Here is an 18,455-nt window from a genome sequence, read left to right as displayed (position 1 = left end):
CGCGTGTGTGTGTGCATGTGTATGTGTGTGTGTGTGCATTTTAAACAAACACCCGGTTAATTCTGAAGTCAATGCAATGTCACCCAAGGTTTGAGACTATTTAAAAGATGGTAACTATTAGAGAATTGGATTTTTGATCCAAGGTACTAAAGCATTTTTTTTTCTATTATGCCAAGAATGAAGCTTGTTTTTTTCTGTTTTGTTGTTGTTGTTGTTTTAATGCCTTTTTATGGGCATCTTCTCAGAGGATTTTGGCTTCTTTTTAATCTCTTAATGTGGTTCGTTAAAATACCCTTGTGTTCCTTGAATAATTTTACTTGAACATGAACTATTGTCATTCTAATACAGATATGGTCTGAAACCGCTAGTATTTTATTTGGAATTTTAATAGGCCTATTCATAGCCTGTCACTTTCTTTTTTGTAGCACCTCTGTCAGACTTTGGGCTCAGAACTGTGCTGGCTTTGTGTGAGCATTAGGGAGGTTTCCTGTAACTCCCTCCTCTCCGGTGCAGCCGGACACGATGCTATCAGGTCCAGAGCTGAAAAGAGCAAAAGCCCCCGAACTCCAGGCCTGGCCTCTCTGGGGAATAATACTCCATAATCTTCTTATTCCTCCCGAGACTGTTTATGTTAGTGCATAGGCTTATTCTGCAGTAGGATTTTTTTTGGGGAAAATCTCCATTCCCCACCTTTCTACCCTAAGAGCAAACCTATCCATTTCTGTAAGTTTTCCCAAGGTATAATCACAGAGTCAGTTGTGCATATTATGGGGTGCTTACGATATTATTAATCTCCTACCCACTATGTTCTCATTCCCTATTTCGTATAATGTGTTTTCTCATCTTTCTGGAAACGACTGCCAGATGTTTGCTGTTCTGATTCATTTTCTTTTAAACTCAAAGAACGAGCTCTTAGATGTGTTATCAAACCTGGTTTTATTCTATTTTTTGCCCTTGATTTTCTTTTTTGAAAAATCACTTCCTTCCTCCTGCTTGGTTTCCCTCTGTGAACTTCCCAGAGTGAATGCTTGCATTTGTTTCCTTTCCCCTCTGCCTAAGAATCAATGCTTTATGGAGAGACTCCGTCTTTGGACAAAGCTTAATTTTATTTCACTGTGGTCAGCATGCTTGGTCTGTGTAATTTCTGCCTTTGAAAGTCAGTGTGGGTTTTTATATTTGGTCTGAGGCAGTCTCAACTCCTGGGTATGTCCTGCAGATGCCCATACAGAATGCACAGTTGTCAAATGAGAACCATCTTATTTTCCTAACCATTTACAATGCTCTCTCACTCAGGTGTGCTGACAGTTTGTTTTCTGATTCTGTTCAAGGCTGGGGATATTTCTTCATTTTCTAACAGTAGATTATTTATTTTCTTTCTTTTTTTTTGTTTTTTGTTTTTTGTTTTTCGAGACAGGGTTTCTCTGTGGTTTTGGAGCCTGTCCTGGAACTAGCTCTTGTAGACCAGGCTGGTCTCGAACTCACAGAGATCCACCTGCCTCTACCTCCCGAGTGCTGGGATTAAAGGCGTGTGCCACCACTGCCCGGCTGATTATTTATTTTTTGAATAGAAGGGCCTTGATAAAGAGTGTCTATAAAGAAATGCCTTCAGGATTCTCCTGCTAATCTTTCTCCATCTTGTGAATCCCTTACCAAAGTAAAGATAAAACCAAATGGACAAATCTCACTATTGGCGTCTGTCTGTCCTCTGTTGATAGTCACCTGGATGCTGCTGCAAATTCCCCACTTCACACCTTGGTCCTTGACATCTCTGACGACAGTGTCTCCAGATTTAATCTTTAAAAAGTTGAGACATCTTTCTAGTTAGCAAAATAGCACCATCCTGCCTCAAGGGAAGTTAACATCCTCTGACCTGGAGTCCAGTGAGCATGCCCAAACCATCCCTCAGGGTAGTTTGTTGGATGGATATCTTCTCCTGGTGCCCGTGAGTTACCTTGTCTCTAATGTCTTGCATTTGTTTTTCTTACAATTAAACTAGTTCACAACCTTGACAGAAGTAAAGTAGAGTCCCAGTGGCAGACATAGGCCAGGAGGGCACCAGCAGATGAGGGACAGAGCATCACTGCCAGAGATGGTGGGTGTTCTGCTGTCTTCCTAAGACACCATTTCAAGTTGGCTATAATCTCTGGGCTGATTTGAGTGAGGAATGTCCCTCATGGGCTCATATCTGTGAACACCTGACCTCCAGTAGGTGGCGCTGTTTGGGAAGGTCCTGAAACCTTCTGGAGGTGGAGCCTTGCTGGAGGAAGTGCATGACTGGAGATGGGTTTGAGAGTCGGTAACCTTGCTTCTAGTTCACTCTCTGTTTTGTGTTTGTGGTTGGAGATGTGATCCCAGTCTTTGGCTCTGGCTGCTTGCTGCCATGCTACCTCTGGGCCGTTATGGACTCTCTTCTCTTCTTGAAATAGTAAACCAAAACAAATTCTTTTTTCTTTAAGTTGCTTATGGCCATGGTGCTTTGTCAGAGAGCAACAAAAGGTAAATGCACTCACTTATTCTGATGCCATACTATGCCCAGGTCTGGCCCAGAGAACCCCCTTCAATCTAGCTCAGCGAGCTCCATACCTCACCATCCATTGCTTGCTTTCCTATTCTCTGGGGTTAGATGCTGATGGAGAATTATCTAACTGAGGACTGGTACCTGGAGACAGCCAGTGCTCTGTGGATCCTGGTTCCAAATCATTCAGGAATATGTGAAGAGATCAATGTAGTGGGGAGCTTATGACTACCTGAGTGTCAGTGTTTCTGAGTGCTTGTGATAGCATGAACATAATGTGTTCCTACAGGCTCCTGTGCTTGAGTACCGTTCCCAGCGGGTGGTGCTGTCTGGAAGGATGTAGGACCAGCTCAAGCACATCACTGGGGAGAGGGGCCTTGGAGGTCACCTCAAAACATGGTTTCTGAACCCAGCCCTCCAATGCCACAGTGCTCTAGCTACAAGTCCATCAGACATTTTGCTTATGTTTAATAATAGTTTATTTAGTGCACACTATAGATGTTGTAGCACTGATTATGAAATCAATAGGACCGTAACACACCAGTCTGAAATTGCGGTGGATTAAGCACTTCCCCGGCTCTATGCTTGGGGTGGCTTTAGCCAAATCACTAATTAAAAAGTACAAAAATATTCTCATGAGGGACATTGCTTATGCTATGACAGCAGAGGGCAGAGCATGATCTGTGGTATTCCTGCTAGATCTGAAAGCTTGCGCTCACACCCCCTCCGCACGCACATCCACAAATGCTGGTGTCCAAAGTAAATTTCAGGAGGAAGATAATCCATAACTATGAAATATCTCAATAGTGACTGTGTTCCACCTGTCTGTCTGTTGTCATTCTAATGTGAAATGTCCCCCACAGGCTCGTGGTTTGAACACTTGGTGTCCACCTGGTGGAACTGTTTCAGGAGGGCCGTAGAAGAAGTGGGTCACTGGGGACAAGCCTGGGGTTTGATAACCTGTTCCTGCTGCTTGGCCTCCTGAGATGGGAGGCATATCAGCCACACGTTCCCACCACCGTGAACCTCACCACATCTTCCCTGCCATGATGGGCCACATGCTCTCCCACATCCTGCAACATCTGTGTTTGCCACATGCACACAATGCTCTGCTGCATCCTGCAGCATTTGTGTTTCTCACATGCACACAATGCTCTCCTGCATTCTGCAGCATTTGTGTTTCTCACATGAACATGTGCTCTCCTGCATTCTGCAGCACCTGTGTTTGTCACATGCACACAATGCTCTGCTGCATCCTGCAACATCTGTGTTTGCCACATGCACACATGCTCTCCTGCATCCTGCGGCATCTGTATTTACCACATGCACATATACTCTCCTGCATCCTGTAACATCTGTTTGCCATATGCACAATGCTCTCCTGCATCCTGCAGCATGTGTTTTCCACAAGCACACAATGCTCTGCTGCATCCTGCAGCATTTGTGTTTCTCACATGCACATGTGCTCTCCTGCATTCTGCAGCATTTGTGTTTGTCACAAGCACACAATGCTCTGCTGCATCCTGCAGCATTTGTGTTTCTCACATGCACACAATGCTCTCCTGCATCCTGCAGCATCTGTGTTTGCCACAAGCACACAATGCTCTGCTGCATCCTGCAGCTTCTGTTTGTCACATGCACACAATGCTCTCCTGCATCCTGCAGCATGTGTTTTCCACAAGCACACAATGCTCTCCTGCATCCTGCAGCATCTGTGTTTTCCACATGCACATCTGCCATGGTTATTTCCTACTGATCAATTGAGCTTCCTTGTTTGGGAGTTTTTCTGATATTAGAATTAGCCATCTTGGTTTGTGGGAACCTAGTCCTCTTAGTGGGCTGCCTTGGCCAGCCTCAGTATAAAGGGAGGAGCTTAGTCCTACCTCATGCTTTGTTGCCACCTGTGGTGGGCCTGCCCCTTTCTAAACAGAAAAAGAGGAGGGATGGATGGGGATGTGGGCAGAGGGGAGGTGGCAAGGGGAAGGAAGAAGAGGAGGAGGGAGAACTGCAATTGGGCTATAAAATAAATGAAAATGATGATGATGATGAAAAATTAGCAATCCTGGCTTCCTGGATAATGTTTGGTTGGAATATTGTTTTCCCATCTTTTCACTTTCTGTCTATATTATTATACCTGTCTTTGGCTGCCTCCTGCGTTGATTTCATTCTGACAGCGTCTTCTCAATGGGGTTCTAAGCTGTCTGTATTTAATGTGGTCATTGAGACGCTTGGATTGGGTCTCCGGTCTGTTCCTCTGGTTGTCCCAGACCTGGCCCATGAGAACCTTATGCTGTGGTCTTTGATGTCTCCGTCCTGATTTTGGCACTACAAGACCTTCTAGATCTCCTCATACTTTCCTCGCCTCAATCCTGAAGCAGTTCTGGTATTCACCGGAAACTGGCATTGGGAACCCGGCGATATGTAGGAAGCGTGCTCACTGCCAGCCATTGTCACTGGCCTGATTGGTGGGCATATCAAGAGAAAGATCTACAGATGTAGAATCATACATGTCTGTATCACATCTATTTCTAGATCCACACGTGTCTATGAAAACATGTCTACAGCACCTGCCTCTCACTCCCGCTCAGTCAACTGCGTCCATGGATCCCGCCCCTGTGTGTAACTCATTTCTCCCATGAACCCTGGCTACCATTACCCAAACAGAACAGCTCTGTTTTTTCTCCCCTCAACCCTGGCATACATATGAGTTGGTTTCAGAATTGCCGACCCACATTCCTATAAAAACAAGTTTGTCAGGGCTCATTCTATTGAACTCATTTTAGCTCATTCTGTTGAAATCGCTAACATTCCCCATCCTGTGTGAGCCCAGGCTCAGGTGCCCATGGGTCTTTGGTCTACCTTTTATCTGCCCCATTGCCATTGCTTGCCTTCCCCTGTGGCCTGGCCACCTGACCTGGGAACAGAATCTACCTGGGATGACGTGAAATATGCCACACAGACCCTCCCAGCTAGAATGGTGAACTGACGTGGTAGTTCCCAGAAGGTGCTGCTCCTGTTCCTTCCAGACTCAGTCCTTGCCTTGCCAGCACCCTACTGAAGAGTCTGCTTTCCCTTGGTGGAGCCAGTCTGTGGTGGTTTCAAAAGGAACGGCCCCCATAGACGTGAGTGTTTGAATGCTTGACTCCCACAGGTTCATGAGGAGTGGTACCATTAGGAGGCGTGGCCTTGTTGGTGTAGGAGGTGTGGTTTTGTTGGAGGAAGTGTGTCTCAATCTCTTCCTGCTGCCTGCTGATCCAGATGTACAACTCTCAGCTACTTTTCCAGCAACATGTCTGTCTGCATGCTGCCATGCTTCCTGCCATGACCATGAAGGACTAAACTTCCAAACTGTAAGCCAGCCCCAAACAAATGTTTTCTTTATAAGAGTTGCCATGGTCTTGGTGTCTCTTCACAGCCATAGGAAACCAACATGGGCACAGGTGAACCAACTTGGGGAGAGGAATGACTAGAACTGTCCTTGATCCTGCCAAAAGGAGCTCTTGTAAGCAGAGAAAAGGAGAGGCCACAGTTCATGGCCCAGCCTTGGGACCAAGCCTGTGCCCTGCCACCCTGGACGGGAGTGTTCTCTGAAGCGCCTGTGCCTGCAGGCAGAGCCTGCTGTTGTGTGTTGCTGCTGCTTGTTCGTTTCTTTGGGAATGGGGCTCACTGGGTAGAGCAGGCTGGCCTCAGACTCACGGGATCCCAAGGGCTGGTGTTACAGGTGTGCACCTCTGCTCCCTGAAGACCATATTTTTGATGAAAACACCCCATTTCCTGAGCAGAATATGAGTCCTCTGCTTTGGGATGATGTGAAGCTATTATCAGAGTAGAACAGCGATCTGTCTCTTCCTCTCTGTGTTCTATCAATCATCTGTCTATCAATTATCTCTTCGTATCATTTACATGAATCATTTATCTGTCCATCCATCCATTTAAAAGTGGAACACAGAAAATCAGTCAAACGGAACTGTTCTCCAAGCAAGAAAAAGTACCTCTCTTTTCAAAGTCAAAAGACCATGGCAAACATGGAATACCCACTCTGTCCCAACTGGTCCCTGTGGAGTCTTGCTTTCCTGGCTCTGGGTATTGGCAGGAGTCACAGTTGCAGGAGCCCCTTCACTGTGGCTAAGGGAGGGAGGATGGGTGGCTAAGGAGGTCTCTGTGATGGGCCTTGCCCCACTGTGCCCCTGTTGCTCTTGTGAGTGCGTTGGGACAGAGACATAGGCCAACATGTCCATCTCTCCTAAGGTCAGAACTTACGGAACCACAACAAGTTCATGTGTCTAACAGTTCAGGTGGCGGCAGTTTGACCTATGACCCCGCTTACCCCGGCAATCTGAACGAGGTTCTTTTGTAATTTGCAATTTTGTAATTGCTATGATCTCAGTCTTAACTAGTGATGTCAACTCCCAGATCGCGTTGCGCCCAGGGCGGAGCTTGTCTATCTACACGCATGCATGTGGTTCACAGAAAGAATGCTAGCTAAAGCGGCTGTGGCCGAGTTCAAAAGGGTTCAGAGGTGGCCGGGAAGGTCTGTGCTGATAAGATAATGAACCAGACCAGAGGATGCTCCTGCTGGTGTCAGGGTTTGTAGGCGAAGCTGTGGAGGCCAGCTGCAAGGCGAAAGGGTCTAACTGGGTAGCTGGAAACAGCAGGTTAGCTCTGGAGGGGCACACAGGTGAACTGGTAGTCAATAGGACGGGCTGTGTGGAAAGGAGCTGAGCTGGAGAGTCCTCAGCCCTTGGTGCGCATACCAGGTATCATATGACAGGTTGATATGGGGCCATGCCATTGCCGCGTCCATCACCAGCATCATGGGGTCCAGGCGAGGGCGTTACACCCTTTCCTTAGTCTGGTCGACCTGATAAGTTCTCAGGCCTGGTTTCCCTAATAAGATTTGAACCCACTAGTGTCCCCCCTACAATACCCCCTTGATAAACTCAGAGGGTGGCTCCCTTTCTCCCACTGGGAATAATAGGTAAGCCATTTATCAGTCTGGGCTACAGGGTAATGCCTGGCAGACGGTGCTATCTGTGTGTCTACCATGGGGCTGTAGTCATCCTTCTGCCTCAGAATGGATTCTCCGAGGGCAAGGTGCAGCCTGAAGAGCCACCATCTCCTACAGCACGGAGTATTTGGAACAGGGCACAGCCTGATCTCTCTAGCTGGCCTGGTTTTCAGCCCATGTTTAGACTCTCAGCATGAAGCCTCCGTTTGCCCTGTACGCCCTATTCGGGAGTCCACACCGTGAAAGCAGAACTGAGGGAATGGTGCTAGAAGTTGGGGCTGGCTCAGGATGTTTTTCCAAGCTCATTGAGAGGATTTCAGCTTCAGTCGCAGCAATGATGTCACATCACAGACACGGGCAATAAACACCTCCTATTGTGACCCTTTTCTCAATGGAAATTATTGTTCACATGAGACAGACACTTGGGGAAAAGGTCTCAGCTTTGGCAAGGTGGGCGAGTCGCTAAAGGTCTGAGAGCTGTGAGAGGCACGGCCGGAACTCTTGCAGCTCAGCCAGTGAGGTTCCGTAGCTGGTGCTCTCCCGGTGATTGTGCAGGGAGTGGGCAGGAAGGCATATGTTTTTACCTTAAATGAATCGAACAAGCTTTTCCCACTGTGATAAGCAGTTGAGTGGAGGTAAGGCTTGGGTGGACCCCAGAGCTGGCACAAAGACAGTGGTGCTAGGCTTGAACAAGCTTAATCTTACCTGCACTGCGTGAACAGTTTGACAAAGCAAAGTGCACCCCGTGTTGGCTCCTATGGGATAAGTAAGTTACCATTTTCTCCTTCCTTAAGTTATCCTGAAAGTGAGAAGCAAAACACATCAGGCTGTGTCCTTGTCTGCATCTCATGACATCACAACATCTGCTGAAGTGTGAACACGACATCTGGGGGCTCCAATGATGAGACCGATATGGGCTCAGTTGAACTTCTATGCTATCTTTCCCATCAAGCATGAACTACAACACTGGGCATTGGCAGGGCACAACTCTGCTCCTGCCGGTCCAGTATTGGCATGGGGAAGACGACCAGCAGGCATCAGCTCCTTTGCGCTCACTATCCCGGACAGGGATGCTGCAGTCTGTGTGGCTGGTGGTACCCATGCCTTGGTGGAGGCTCCTTGTCCGGCCCCAGCTCCTGGCTGAAGGACCTCTGTGTCACAGCTCCTGTCACCTTGTGAGCTTTTCAATAAGCGTCAAGCCTCCTGCTTCCTCTGTTCCAGAGCTAAAGATCTGCGCCCACAGCAGCAACCATCTCTGGCCATCACTGGCTAGGTCTTAGTTTACTCCACACTTCTATCCCTGGCACCGACTAGCTGTCAGAACAAGGGGGCGGCCATGCGCTCTGCTCCACCCAGGTGTCGTTCTCTTTTAATACAGCAGATGTCTTACATGCAGCGAATGCATTCTATGACACCGACTTACGTTCCAAGTTCATCTGAGGGACCCACATTTTTAAGGAAACAATGGTGGAGTGCTTAGAAATCTGATTTGCTATTCTGTAGTTTGAGGTGACCGGATAACACCCCTGCTTCCTTTTGCCTGAGTTACAAGTCCAAGCTGAGGGTGAACTGGGGGGACAATAGACAAACTTGAGTCACGTAACAGTCTAAGATCCATGAGAGATCTTCAGGGCGCAGCGTGAACACCCTAGCTTAGCAACAGAATAACTACCAGACCAACACACCGCCTGTGCTGCATCGGGGTGCTCTGTGAAACGGGAGGCATCGTGATTAAGGGAGAATCCTGGGCAGAACTTTCCCTGGCCTCTAGAGCATACAACGCAGGAAGGAGACAAGATGGCTCCGTTTTCATGCTTGCGATGTTTGGTCCCTGAAGACTGAGTCCTAAACACATTACTGGTACAGATGCAAGGGCTCCACACCCGGAGAACAGATCTGTGAAGATCTTACCTCTGCTATCATAAAACCAGTGTCCTGGATGATCGGGTTAATTTAGAATTCTTTATGCAACTGAAGCCATCATAGCAAATGTCACACCAGGATATTCTCAGAGGATTGTAGTATTGCGCTCAGGCAAGTTCTGAGCGTGAATGGTCTGTGGGTCTTCAGAGATGTGGGCTGCTGATGGTTATAGCTCATAAAAATGTCAAAATGAACACCAACCAGCAGCAGAAGACACGTCTAAAAGAAGATCTGTAATCATATAAAAGTAAAATCAATGGCACCCTCACCACTATCAAAATGTGGGAAGCAGGGACATCCCTTCTGAGGAGCATTGTGGGCACCCTGCAGAAAATACAAACACCAAGAATGGTAGGAGCGGCCGGCTAAGCCCGACCAGCCGGACACCCTGGAATCAGCAACAGGTGTGACTGCCAAGGAGCTGAGGCTGGGGGATTATGTGTGAGGTGCCTGCCAGTCGAGATGAGGCTTGCTCAGCTCCTACTGGTCACAGAAGTGGGAGGCTTCCTTCCTGGCAGGCATAGTGGAGCCGCTGGGCACAGCTGAGCCAGGTCCTTGGATGTCCCAGGCATAGACAGGCTCCAAGAAGCCAGGCGCTGAGGAGGCTCCTGGCAGCAGGTTCTGTCCGGTTCCACTCCTCAAGCACCGCTCCGTGAGTCAGAGACACCATCTTCCATTGTGCTAGCTGTAAAATTTACCTTTCATGGACGGGCACCAAGAGGATTAGAATTTCCCCTGAACAGAAACATTAAAGGTCCCAAAGATTGCTAATTATTCTGAGTGGCCAGATCATAGGTTATGAAATCGACGGCAGATATTGCACAATGTGATTTTAAGTTATTTGTGCAAGGTTTTGCATAAAGCGATTTCCCTGAAAATTGCTCTCAGAAATGAAAATTAGAGCAAACCAACAAAGATCATGAACTCTACAGAGGACATCAAGTGTTCTAGTAATCTAATCAAATTAGAAATGATCAAATAAAACAGCCCGGTTCTGGCATAGGAAATAAACAGTTGTGTTTGATTCGGTCCCTAGGCTGCCTCCACCTTGTGGTATAGGCTAAGTGGCCAAACGCCTTGTGTCTGTGGCCCCTCCAAACAAGGGAACAGAAGGGCAAGTAGACAAAAGGATGGGAAATAAGCAATTTTAATAGTAACAAAGTTGGTCACATTATTGAGATTATGTCTTTCTGCCCATAAAGTATTTTGCAGCGGTTCCATTTTCAAGGAAGGAGAGCCTCTCAGTCTTCCTTTAAGACTAGCAGTTCTCAACCTGTGCATCGAGACCCCTTTGGGGTGTAACAACACTTTCACAGGGGTCCCATATCAAATAGCATGGATATCGGATATTTGAATTACAATCCATAACAGTAGCAAAATTATAGTTATGAAGTGGCAATGAGACAATGAGGTGATGTTATGCTTGGGGTCCCAGGGCATGAGGAGCTGTGTTCAAGGGTTGCCGCATTAGGAAGGTTGAGAACACCGTTTTAGAACACTGCTTCTTTAAAAGAGTGCATTGATTATTATTGTGGCCTCACTAGCAGATATGGGCCCTTCCTCCAGTCGGAAAGACAGCAGCCCCTCTTAGCAGGAAAACCTTACAAAAATATTTGTGTGTGTATGTGTGTGTGTGTGTTGTTCATGTGTGTTTTTGTGTGGATATGAGCGTGTGTGTGTGTGTGTGTGTGTGTGTGAAGGTACCTACAGAGGCAAGAGTGTGTAGGATTTCCTGGAGCTGGAGGTGCAGGTGGATCGGCCTCCTAATATGGGTGCTGGGAACTGAAGTCCAGTCCTCTGTACTTAACGGTGAGACCACCTCCCCAGCCCCTCTCCAAGAAGTCTTAATTCGTGTCTGAGTTCTTAGTTTATCCATGAATGTGGATATCAGTGAGTGAAAGATGTCCAAGAATGTGTATGCTGAGGTGCAGAGGGACATCTGATCCTGCCTGGAGTAGCTGTATGTTTGGATAAAGGGTTGGTACTAAGGTGAGGACAACATCTGTAGGTCTCCAACACAGGTGACCACGGGGGTCTGTGGTGTCTGAGTGAGGAGAGCAGTACGGTGTTCCATGACACTGTTTGCAGTGTCCCTTGGGTCCCTAAATTTGGAACTTATGATTTTAAATCTTAAGCTCTCCCTGTGGGTCCTAGTGCCTCAATAACCAGGCCATAAACATTGATAGGGGTGCGTTTAGAAGGACCATTCTGCTCCCCGACTCATCCGAGGGTTTCTCTAAGCTCCTCTCCACCCCACCCCTCTGTGTGTGTGTGTGTCCATGCATGGCATGTGAGTGCCAGGGTGTATGAGTCTCATTTGCGGAGGGTCTCACCACTTGAAGTGGGCTCTCTGGTGTTTCACTGTTGCATGCGCCAAGCTAGCTGCCCCAGGGGCTTTGGGGAATTTTCTGGTCTTTACCTCCTATCTCACGGAAGTCGAGCTGGGATTACAGATGTGCCCCCACTGCATTCAGCTTTACCTACGCTCCAGGGATCTGACCCCTCTCCCCACTCCTCCAGGCTCTTAATGGACCAGCAAAGGTGTCTGGGTGATGCTGGTTGCCCTGCCCTTGCTTGTGGGCTTGGCATCCCTGGCTGCTCACTGTGATGTTCACTCGGGGACCAGGCATGCAGCCTGCAGGGCCCCGCTTAGAAATGCCAACCTGGGAACTTTGAAGGACATTTTAAAGTTGAAATTGCCCAGGACTTCAGAGCCAAGCCACATAGATGCTAATTGCATACAAATCACATACAAATTATATGCAAATATATCTTTCATCTCTTCAGTTCTCTTCCTGCTTTGATGTGGCCCTGGGGACACGTCCTCCCGCAGACCATTCATCTAAAAAGTTGATTTAACAGCTTCTCCCTCTTTAACCTTTTGTTATCTAATTGCCTTCATTAGCAGGGATGATGCATAAATGCTGTTTGCAGAATTTCTTAAGTAAGAGGTTTTTACTTGTTCTTACTTTGTTCCTGTAAAGGGTTTCTTATCTGGTAAGTAGTCTTAGTACACACACACACACACACACACACACACACACACAGGAGTGTTCATAATTTAAAATATGTCATAGAAATTAACATACAATAGAAGTGATGGCTGTAGGAGGGAGTTTGGGAGACACCAGTCAGGATACATACAACTGCAGATAAGAGGGTTACTTCAAGAGCTCTAGTGTACAGCCTGGTGGCCATGGTGAATGGCGACAGACTGGATAGTTGACAAGTATAAGGATAAATGTTCTCACGAAGAAGACAGCTTTGTGAGGTCCTGCTGCAATTCCTTCTCAGGGGAGACTTCTATCCCTCCTTCTAAGGTTCCAGGAACTAAGAGAAGCAGGATTGTGCCAAGGTTCATTCTGGGGAACCAGAGAGGTTATTGAGCATAGGTGAGAGGTTACTTACAAGGGTGTAGATACTCCTTCCTTCACCAGACCACACCTGGAAAGCCTTTACCCAGCAGGGATGAGGGTTTCCCCACAGTCGAATAGATGGAGTACCTCCTCTCCTAGTCTCCCCCCCAGTTCTCTAGCTTCTCCCCAAGGCCACAAACCATTAAGGCAGAATTGCACACCTCAGGTGGTAGAGTGGCTAGACTCTCAAGTGAGGGTCTGGTGACCCTCCCCATCTCTCTAGGGCAGGGGCATAAATGATCAACAAGCCCAGCTGGGACAATCTGCAAGACAGTGTAGCTGAACTCCCCAAGATGGCAACGGTCTGGCTCAGAAAGCAGTGACTCACAACATGAGGTGATGGGTGTTACCAGCTAGGTGCAACATTCCTTAGTGAGCCTACACCTCAGACCATCACACAGAGCCACCCTGGGTCAGTTAAGAAGAATGTAAACAAAAGGTACATCTGCCCCAGTTCTTACGTCTCCATGTGGTGCATGGCCAGGAATGGCCTCCTTGAGAACTGCTCCCCAAAACGCTTTGCTCCGTGGCATTGGGAAAACCCAACGTGCCCAACAAAAACTGCACAACAGCAGTGGAGATCATTCAGATTTTCGGAACTCTGTCGAGTACGTTGTTACCCGTAATTATCTCCCAGGCCGCTGGCTGAGAGGAGACTCAATGACTCCATCCCTTACATCCGTGCCAAGTACACCCAAAGTGTTCAATGAGTGTTTACAATTGGGAGAGGGAGCCACAGGCCTGTTGTGTAAGGCAGACGGCTTCAGGGGATGGCGCCACAGCACCCCCAGTGTGAGTCACCCCAACACAAACTCCCCCTTGGATAAAGTCCCTGGGAAGTGGTAGAAAGAACAACTGGGATCCAACCAGCTGATGCCTCCCTGTCTCGCTTCCCTGCCTCTCCCTGGCTTCTTTAAATCTTCAAAGTCCCATAGAGTAGCTGCTGTGGGTGAATCCCACTCACGCTCAGCAGAGGAATCCAAGATGAGAGAGAAGAGCCCATGCCCACCCAGATCATCTCAGCAACCAGCTTCCTTTTCAGCTCTGGGCTGGGAGGCATCTACCTCTGGTCCTCTTCCTTCCTTCAGTTAAGAGCACCAGTCTGCAACCATGGGCAGACACAGCAGGACAAGGGGTGGTTGCTCCGTCACTAGCTGGGCCATGGTCCTGGCTTTCCCTGTGATGGGCAGGAAGGAGGTTGGTACCCAGTGCGGTTTCAACATTCCTGTGCTGAATTAAAGGAGATGAAGGGAAAGATGTCTTGTAATCCACACATCCCTGTTGCATCTGGAGAAACGGTGTTCTAGCCTGAACGTTGCCTCAGAGTATTTTATCATCCACAGACCTATCTAAAGTGGTACCTATCATTAGTATTAAAGCGATTAGACTTCAGGCAGGTGGCAGTGACCCTTTTAAATGGCACTGGCTTTTTAAATGGCACTGGCCTTTTATTCAGGAATTCCACTGACCCCAGGAAGAGAGAGCCACCATGGACTTAATATGACATCCCCGTTTTGCTCAGCAGCTCTAGCTGTTACCTAGTCAATGCTGATACGGGGCTCACCGTGTGCCAGGATCCATCCACCTGTCTTTCCAGAATTAATTCTCTAAATGCCCCTGTGTGGCATAGACCACTCCTGGTTTCAAACTTCAGTGAATAAATTGGATATAAAAGCCTAAAGTATTAATATTTGATTTAGGCAGAGTTAAACCCAAAGAAGCAGAGTCGCAGGGCCTGAGCTTTGAAGTGCCATGCATGGTGGTGCCTTGACTTTTTTTTTTTTTTAACCATGGCCATATGTCTGCCTGAGAGCTTTTGCCATTTGTTAGTCAAATGCAAGAACGATCCCCAAAGATCTCACCCTGGAAGCAGTCCCAAGAAAATTAGGTTCTTTCAGAGTTAGGGCGAGAGCCTGCATCTAAGAGTTCATCTGAAAACAAACAGCATTGGGTGTGATCTTCTGGCAGGAAGTAGCTTGCCGAGGTCTGGCCATCCTCCAGCGAGAGTGGCTGGGTTCTGTTCTGCCAAGGATACAGGCCAGTCATGAAGATGTTATACAGGGCAGACTATTCTCAGAACCCAGACAAAGTGGTCCAGGGGAAGCTGAGCATACAGCTCCTAAGATTTTAAAAACTGTATCTGGTGAGCAGAGACAAGGTGGGAAGCACCAGACCTGGCTCAGGACAGCAGGAAGCCTCTCCTCCAACTTCCCAGGGAGCTGCAGGGCTTCTGAACACACCTGGAAGCCACATGGCTCCAAGGGCATCTCCCGCCGTGAGAGCCTGAAGGGCTAGTTCTAAACAGTTGCGTGCTTCTCCTTGAAGATGAGACAGGCACAGAAACACTCGTTTCCTTGCCCCTCCGGACCTTTCCTGCTGCCTTCTGGACTTCATACATGTTAAATAAATGTTTGCTGAATGAACCCATCATGGAGCTCATTTCGTTCTATGACGATTCATCTGCAAAGCTGACTTGATCAGATTTAGCATCAAGGAAGAATTTGGGGGATACATCCTTCTGGCTGTGTATGTCAAGGTGTTTCCATAGAAGATTAACTGAGGAACCACGATCCACATGAAGTGAATGGCAGAGGGCCGCACAGTACAAACCAGAAAAGAGGAGAAAGCCAAATGACTGACCGTGTTTCCCCTGCCTCTGCCTGACGGCCAAGCTGTTGAGACTCTTCTCCACCACGTGCTTCAGCTACCGTGATGTTGGTTTAAGCACGTGGGGCCAAGCAAGCAAAATCCCCCGAAACTATAAACAAGGGAAATCCTCCCTCCTTTATGTTGTTTCTGCCAAGTACATATCATTACAGACATGGAAAGTAACTGGTGCACGTGATTACTGAGCTGGGGTGGTTTATTAGAGTTGTTCGGGATGAGGGAATTTCACTCGAGCAAACACTGGTCTGTGGGCAACTCTTTGGGGGTGTTTTCTTGACTGATGGTTGGCAGAGGAAAGCCCAGCTCACTGTGGGTGGAGTCATCTCCTGTCCTGGGTTCTATCACAAAGCAGGCTGAGCAAGCCAGAGGGAACAAGCCAGTAAGCAGCTCCCCTCCATGGCCTCTGCATCAGCTCCTGCCTCCAGGTTCCTGCCCTGACTTCCAGCTTCCCTTACGACGTCCCCCACCCTGCTTTTGACAAGGTTATCAGTAATAGCAGATCAGGGGTCTACCCCACTTCTGGATGACATCATCTTGACTAGCTATATCTCCAGGGATCGCATTGCCTAATCAAGTCATATTCTGAGGTAGTGGGAGTTAGAAGTTCGGCATATGAATTCTAAGGGGACAGAAATCAAAGAGTAACTAGTACAGCAAAGCCAATGGCATTGACCGCAGTGGAATTTTACAGGTTCGGAGAGGGCCCACGGGAAAGGCTTGTCTCGTAATGCCTGTGACCTCTACTGGAAGGACTCCCAAGTGACCAATGGCTGGGAGCCCCTGAAGGCCTGTTTGCTTCCATGCCTTATTGCTGGGATAGCATCTTCAGAAAGAGCGCCTACATGGTCTTCCAAGCTGAGCTTCCTCTACACATGGCTACCTCGGGGCTCTAGGGGTGGAGGTTCAGTGAGTGAGGAAGATGTGGTACCTTCCAAAGTGGCTTTGGGAGGTCCACAGCCATATTTCCTCTGCGTTCTACAGATGAAGCCCTACCTACCAACTCCCAGACTGGAGGGAGGGGGAGCACGTCATGCCTCTTGGCAGGGAGTGGGAAGGAAAGTCACATGGGAAGATGTGTGGAGCCATGGATGCAGCACTGGAGGGAAGTGATTTCATTCTACTTCAACCTGACAGCGTTGTGATGGCTTCAGAGAACCTCAGCTCCATGGCTGCAGCGAAGGGACAAGCAAGCCGCAGTGGGGTCTGCAGAACTGTGGGGAGGGGGGGGGCAGCAGATCTTCACCCGACCTCCTGGCCACCCACAATGGGGTCTGCAGAACTGGGGGGGGCAGCAGATCTTCACCCGACCTCCTGGCCACCCACAACCCGATCTCCTGGCCACCCACAACCCAATCTCCTGGCCACCCACTTCTTTAGCTGCATGCATCATAAGAGGTGGGTGGGAACTCCAGGGAGGTGTCTGGTAAGCTCACATCTTTGGTAGTGTAGGTATTTTGAGCCTTCCAAGCTCCTGTAGGAAACCCCACAGACTTGTTATTTTTACCAAGCTGAGCTTGGACGGAGTCATGTCTCTAGCTTGTTATTGGTGCCTTATCTGGGATGGAGAGACCCGTTGTGTCTCTCCAGGAAAAGCCATGCAACCTGCGGTCATGTTTACAGTATTTTGTCTGCAACACTCAACCTTCATGATGGGGCTGGTTAGCTGTAGGGCAATTCCACAGGCCGTGGTATCTGTTGGGGTCCTTGCTCTTCTTATGGCTGTCTTTCTGCTTGAAGTTGTTTATTTATTCTCTCATAGTTTCATATGTATACAATGAACCTTGTTGTATTCTGCCCCTCTTCCCGCTGACACCCCTTAGGATTCCCAGAAAGCCATCCCACTTGTTCTATTCTCTTTCTTTTGTGACTTGCTGCATTTAATTAGGGTTGCTTGTATGGGAATGGAGGTGGAGGAATTACATGAACTCAGGCAGCTCACCAGCGGCTCCATCGGCAGCTCACCTGTGGAATCTAACTTCCCCATTAATTGCCTACATCCCCTCAGGAAGGGGCGGGGTCTGAAGAGACCAGCCCTTACCAATGGTAGGATGATGTTGGTGCCCTTCCCCCACCCACTCCTTTCCCCTCCCATCCTCTTTCTCTCTTCCTCTTCCACATTGGATATGCCAGGCCTGCGCTCCACAGCTGAGCCACTGTGTAATAGCGGCACGAACTTTAGGTCTGCAGAATCTCCACTTTGTCCTCAAATAACGTCTTGTCATGAGGAACTTTCCACCCCTTCCTCCCACACACCCTGCATTGTGAATGCCTGCTTTCTGTGTGTTCATAAGGAAGTTTGAATCAGTCATCATGTTTATGTAAAAACACGTCCATTGGCTTTGGGGAAGGGGACTTGGTTTTGGATCTTGGGCTGAACATAATGTGTTTCTTTGATGCCTAATAACTGAATCATCTTAGGATGAGAGTTTTGCTTCAAGGGGTAGCTTTACCTACAATTTGTGAACTTTAATATTTAACACTTTGTCATCTTTAGGCTTTATCTTGAGAGTAATTTGTAACGCCCTCTGTGTAAAACACTCATATGTGATAACAATTGAATAGCCACAGGACAGGAGACCCTCTCCACAGACCATCGTGGAGACATCCAAGGGACACAAACAGCTGTGAACTATACCATCCTCTGACCCTTCATGCAGGTCTGAGCAACCCGCTCAGTGAGCAACTGCACACATACACCCCGCCCTGAGCACAGGATTGGACAGTAACAGGCTGGAAACCCCCACGCCGTGGAAGAAGGAAACGGATGGTTTCCCACCACAGTGCTGTCCAGATTCTGGGTGCCCTTCTAGAACCCAAGGGAAGGCCTGCATGTGTCCAAGGGGAAAGCCCACACATCTGATGGGGAAGGAATTTGAATGTTTAATGGGGGAAATTATTTCTGAGTCCCTTCTCTGGGGTGCAGTGT

The sequence above is a fragment of the Microtus pennsylvanicus genome, chromosome 9 (genome assembly GCF_037038515.1).
Source record: "Microtus pennsylvanicus isolate mMicPen1 chromosome 9, mMicPen1.hap1, whole genome shotgun sequence".
In the NCBI taxonomy this organism is placed as follows: domain Eukaryota; kingdom Metazoa; phylum Chordata; class Mammalia; order Rodentia; family Cricetidae; genus Microtus; species Microtus pennsylvanicus.
Note: the sequence above shows the minus strand (reverse complement) of the source record.